This window comes from Mastomys coucha, unplaced genomic scaffold (assembly GCF_008632895.1).
Source record: "Mastomys coucha isolate ucsf_1 unplaced genomic scaffold, UCSF_Mcou_1 pScaffold9, whole genome shotgun sequence".
Classification (NCBI taxonomy): Eukaryota; Metazoa; Chordata; class Mammalia; order Rodentia; family Muridae; genus Mastomys; species Mastomys coucha.
In genome coordinates, this window is record NW_022196915.1 from 17,363,871 (window position 1) to 17,369,870 (window position 6,000).

General features: G+C 41.6%; 1 protein-coding gene across 1 annotated transcript in view; it reads left to right on the plus strand.

Annotated features, from left to right (window-relative positions):
- LOC116084305 (store-operated calcium entry regulator STIMATE) overlaps positions 1-6,000 on the plus strand; it is a 43,898-nt gene that overhangs the window by 8,794 nt on the left and 29,104 nt on the right. The gene's annotated exons all lie outside the window — the stretch shown is intronic.

A 6,000-nucleotide genomic window follows, 5' to 3' on the forward strand; every position in this document is an offset into this window, starting at 1 on the left:
GGGGAAAGGTATCACAGAAAGGCAACCAGAGAGGAAGAAGGGAGCTTGGGGATTTGCCGCCCTGTCTTCTTGTCAGCTTTGACACCTTTTTAAAGGTGTGGTACAGATCTCTAGTTCCCTGGTGGATAAGGCATTGCCCCCTTAAAGACTTGGTACAGGTTGTTGTTATTTTTCCTATCATTGACTGTTGATGAGTACCAGGAGCTTTTGCGCTTCTTCTTTATTGCTACATTCACAGTTACATGCACAGGCCAGGCCACATGTGGGGCCAAAACCTGTGTTATAGCTGTGTCCCTAAATACTTCTCCTTCCAATATTTTTCTAGCCCTCAGACTTTCCTAGGCCTCTTAAACTCATCTGTAGTCTTCATGGGCTTTTCCCTTTTCCTAGAAGGCACTTCAGTGTCATCATCAGAAATGATGGCGAGAGAGAAGGCAGTAACTGCATTTTCAGAGAGCTGAAACCCCTCAGCCACCGTTTGTCCTGCTGTGTAGATCCTGCAGAGTGAATGTCCTGGCTGAGGTGGCCTGAAGCCTTCAAGAGGTCTTTGTATTGAGGCCGTGTACTTGGAATGAAATGCTTGTCAGCTACTGCAGCAAGCAAGGTTGTTTGTACCCACCATTGTTGTGTTCGTCTAGAGAGAGGAGACAGCACTTTTGAACAAACGTGTCATGTGTGTGGCTCTCCGCTGCAAGCAAACTGCAAGTTTGAGTTATTGGTTCCATGGCTTCCCCAAAGGGAAGGGCCACGAAGGGCCAGAGAAAAGAATATATTGGGTTCCTACAGTCAGTGTTGAAAAACAGTGTTAATTTTGTCAAGAACCCTGATTTACAGATGGAATTTGGCTCAGTGGTTGAGCATTTACCTGGTGGCATGCATGAGTCTGGGTTTGATCCCTAGCATAGGAAAAAAAGAAAAAAGAAAAAAACCGGTTTTTATAATTCTCTCAGATTTTTCTGTGAGAAATCCTGTCGGTTGTTGACAACATAACAGCAAAACCATTTTAATTCTGTTACATGGAATTAGAATAAACAAAGGTAGTTTAAAATGTCTATTAGTTTAACTAACAGTGATTCCCCATCTCCCCTGGACGTGTTTAAGAAAATAGCTAATACTCCAAAACAGTGGAGAACATTCAGGGGCAGCCAACAAGAATGCTGTCGCTGGGTACAGTGTCACTGGAATGGATGCAGCAGTATTCGGAGTACAGCTATGATCTTTGTTCTTGTTCTCCACCAAGATGGCTCAGCAGGTAAGCACACTTCCATACTGGTGTGGGGACCTGAGTTCAGTCCCTAGAACACATGACAGTGGGAGGAGCTGTGCTCTGACCTCCTCTCACACACTGTGGCTGGCACACCCACACACATACAGTTTAGAAAACAAAGTTTCAGATTTTCAAGGAGTGCTTAGGAAGTACGTGAAAATATTCCAAAATCTGAAAAATTCTAAAATCAGGAACACTGGTCTCAAACATTTCAGAAAAGGATTATATCTGTATTTTAAAATAATTGAAAGGGGAAATTTTAAATCTTATTAGAAAATATATTCAACAACATGATGGTTGCACAATTAGCCTGACTTAATCATTCTACATCGTATACATGTATCAAACATCAGAGAACCCTCTAAATACACTTACGGGCTGTCAGAAGCAGTGTTCACTTTTTTAAAGGCAAACCATAAACTAGGAGAAATTATTTACAATATCAGTATCTGACCAAGCGTTTATAACTACAACATATGGAGAATTCTTGTAACTCAGTGGAAAGGGGTGATATACTTTGAAGTAAGGAAAAGGCTATTAATAGTTATTTCTCCTAAAAATCCACAAATAGCCAATAAATACATGAAAAGACAATCTTAGTCATCAAGAAAACTCTAATTAAAAAGTGATGAGATACCATTATCCATCCATACAACTGAATAAAAATTAAAGACTAGCCAACAATACCAAGTATAAAAAGAACATGACCTTTTGCACTTTATATATTAGAGCTGGACATTAAAGCAGTACACACACTGGAAAATCACTTGCCAGTGTCTTATAAAGTCCCATGTCCCATACTACCAAGAAGTTTTATCCCTAGGTTCTTCAGTGGAAGAGAACATGTGTAACAACAAAGCAGGAGGGACAGTCCAAGTGTGTGTGAACTTGTGGATAGATAACCATGGTAGGGCTTAATGATGGGATATGTGTTGGTACCCAGAAGGAGTAAGCCACAAAACATGGCTGATGCTCATGGTTAAAAATGCTGAGCAGAGGAAGCCAAATTAAAAAAAAAAAAAAAAAAAAAAAAAAAAAAAAAAAAAAAAAAAAAAAAAAAAAAAAAAAAAAAAAAAAAAAACTACAGTGTGTCTCCATTATATGAAATCTTAGAAAAGAGGAATTCTAATCTATAATGACAACAAGTAAGATAATGGCAGTCTTGGGGTGGGACTCAATGGTACATTTTAAAACCCAATCAAAGCCGGGCAGTGGTGGCACACACCTTTAATCCCAGCACTTGGGAGGCAGAGGCAGGCGGATTACTTAGTTTGAGGCCAACCTGGTCTACAGAGTGAGTTCCAGGACAGCCAGGGCTATACGGAGAAACCCTGTCTCCAAAAAAAACAAACAAAACAAAAAAAAAAACCTAAAAAACAACAACAACAAACCAATCAATATAAATAGAAACAAATGAGTAAGCATGTGTACTAGCAAGCCTGAAGACCTAGTTTGTGTGATCATGGGTGTGCATACACGTGTGAAATTCCAGGGCTAACATCACTTGTCTTCCTCAATTGCTCTGGACTTTATTTTTTTGAGACAGGGTCTCTCACTGAGCCTGGAGCTCATTGATTAGACTAGGCTTTCTGGCTAGTGAGCTCTAGGGGTCTGTCTTCTCCGCTCCCCTGGTGCTGGGGTTACGGACACAGGCTGCCACAGCAGGCTTCTGCTTGGGTGCTGGGGATCTGAGCTTGGGTTCTCATCCTAGCCTAACAAGTACTTTACAGATTGAGCATCGCCCCTGCTCCCAGCTAAAGGTTTTAAAGAGAAATCAGATCACAGCAAGGAATGCAATGGAAGATTTTAGAGGGAGCCACATAGAATTTCTGGAATGGAAAATAAAATTTCCAGAACGTTCAGTGGGCAAGCATACAGAAAATTAGACTTTAGGCAAGGATACTGAGTATGAAAATGTAACAACAGAACTTTATAAATTGAAGCACAGAGAGAAGACAGACTGAAAGAAAACCAAGCAAAACTTTGATATCCCATACAAAGTATCAAAAGCCTGATGTGTAGCGGGATTTCAAGAAGAGATGAAAAAGGAAAGAGCAGGGAAAAAATTATTTGAAAAGATAAATAATGGCTAAACATTTTCCAGAGTTGCTGGAAACTTTAAAGGCACAGATCCAACTCCAGGAAAACAGACACACACACACACACACACATATACACACAAGGAAAATCACACTGTGCCACAGTGAAGTCAGATTGTGAAGATTGGTGATAGAAAAAAAAAAAACTGTAAAAGTCAGAAAAAGAGTTTTTTACATGTAGGGAAGTAAACATAAGAACTAATCCAGAGTTTTCACCAAGTTTTTTGAGCCAGAACACAATGGATCATCTTTCAAATATGTATAGTAAAAGCTTGTCAATCTGGGATTCTGTATCCAGTGGAAAATGTCTCTCATGAATGAAGATGGAACTATTTTTTAATGGATAAAGAGTTCTGGGGAGATAGCCTGGCAGGTAAGGGCACTTCCTGTTCTTCCAGAGGACCGGGGTTCGGTTCCCAGCACCCACATCAGGCAGCTCACATATAAGTCCAACTCTGGAGGATCGGCATCCTCTTCTGGCATCCTGAGTCACAGACACATTAGAGAAAAACAAATAAATAAATATTTTAAAAATATGCCTTTACCCTTTGGTCCCTCTTTACCAGAAGCAAGTGATTCAGCCTTTTGATTCCATCTTAGCTGTTGGACCCCTTAAGGTTTTTAATTATAGTCTCATGGTTCAGTATGATGTTAGGGAAGTTATATACATTAGGAAGGAACTGCCTTCCTCCCTCGCTCCTTCCCCATTCCTTCCCTTAAGGAACTAGCTTTCAGCTTGCTCTGTTGCAGAAACTGATCTTGAATACCCAGTCCTGCCTCAGCCTCCCAAATGCTGGGATTACAGGCTGTGTACCATCATGCCATCTCTTCTGTTCTTTCTCAACTCAACATTAAGTACTGCCTATCACAGTAGCATAAAAACTATAGATTTAGATTCCTATAAATCACATACAGATCATGTGCTCTCAATGCTTCCTGCTTACCGTCCTTTCTCCATCCTCCCTATCATACTGTGGAGTACTATGAGTGACTCAAGCTACCTCTGTTGGCAGAAGCCCTGGCCCACTCAGGGCTTTGCCTTTGCTATGCAGATACGCCCAGCTCCATAGCAGACTTTTTAGAAATCAGATTTCATCCAAAACACTATTTTGATTGTTGAAGTAGAGGAGGGCTCTCCTTTAAGAATGCTGAAGGCACTATGATATTTTGAAAGATACTTTATTTCCTGTGGTGGAAGGAAGTAGCTAATAGTTAAGCAGAAGTCATGGGAGTGTCAGCTTAGACCACATTGAAAGCAAAGTACACATCTCACTTCCCACAAAGTTACGTCTGTCCCATGTTTAGTAAAATCTCCTAAGGACTCAGAGTAGAGAACCTAGCAGCCAGCCTCCATGCTGGAACCCAGCAGTCCCCATCCCTGGTCTTCAACTGTGTCGTTGGTGTCATCAGATACTGTCTGTGAACAGCAGAATTGTCTGAAGTCTCGTGTGGCATCTGAGACTAGGTTATTAGCAAGATACAACTTGCCCTGTAAGTTGGCCATGCTCCCTCATTGGCTCTGCCAGATCACTTGCTCTGTGGAAGCTGAGTGCCAGTGATTTAGGACATATGGAGAGGCCCAGCCCACATGGGTCTTTGGAGTTGATCCTCAGGGATGATGCCACCTCACAAGAGATCTTGTCAGAACACATCTAAGCCAATTAATATTTGTTGTAAGCCACCGGGTTTTGGAGTACCATGAAGCAGTGGCACGTGATATATAGCAAAGTTGATGTGGAAAGTTGAAAAACTTAATCAGTGCTCTGCAGGGGAGTGAGAGCTAAGGTAGTGTGTACTCTTGGAGGCCCTGGTAGGTCTTCATTCAACCAGTTCCTCTTTAGAATATTAATCATCACTCTCTTGATGAGAGAGAGAGAGAAAGAGAGAGAGAGAGAGAGAGAGAGAGAGAGAGAGAGAGAGAGAGAGAGAGAGAGAGAGAGAGAGAGAGAGAGAGAGAGATTGAGAAAGAGAGAGAGAGAGAGAGAAAGAGAGAGAGAGAGAGTGTGTGTTGAGCTAGGTACCTTCCTCCGACACTCTTGGTAGTGTGTCTCACTCCGTTGCCAACCTTCCCATGCTCTGGAAGGTGGGCTTACCAGCAGATGTGTACATCAGCATAGGTGCTACCTACACCTTCCATCTTCTGAGCCGGGGATAATTTGCCTCTCTTAGATTTACCTTGTTCCTAGCAAGCCTCCAGACTACCCTCTGCTTGTACTTTAACTGGTAAGAAATCTGTGCTTCTATAATCCATGCTGGATTTCAGGCTCTGAATTACGTGTGGAAGTCAAACAGGAACCAGTGTTTGAAAAAAATCTAGTCACTGTGTAGTGACTTTGTATACTTTTTTTAAAAAAAAACTCAGTTGTGGCTTTGTTTCCAACTCTTCTATGTAAGGAGCGTACTTGATGGATTCATTTCTCACTGAAAGAGAGTGCCAGAGCCCTCAAGAGCTAAAGTCCTACTCTATATACAGTGCAGAGTTTGGCTTTGTTTTCTATCTTAAGATAGATGATGCCCTGGTAGGTCTTTGTTCAACCACCAGCTCTTCTTTGGAATATTAATCATCACTCTCTTGATTCTTGAGAGAGAGAGAGAGAGAGAGAGAGAGAGAGAGAGAGAGAGAGAGAGAGAGAG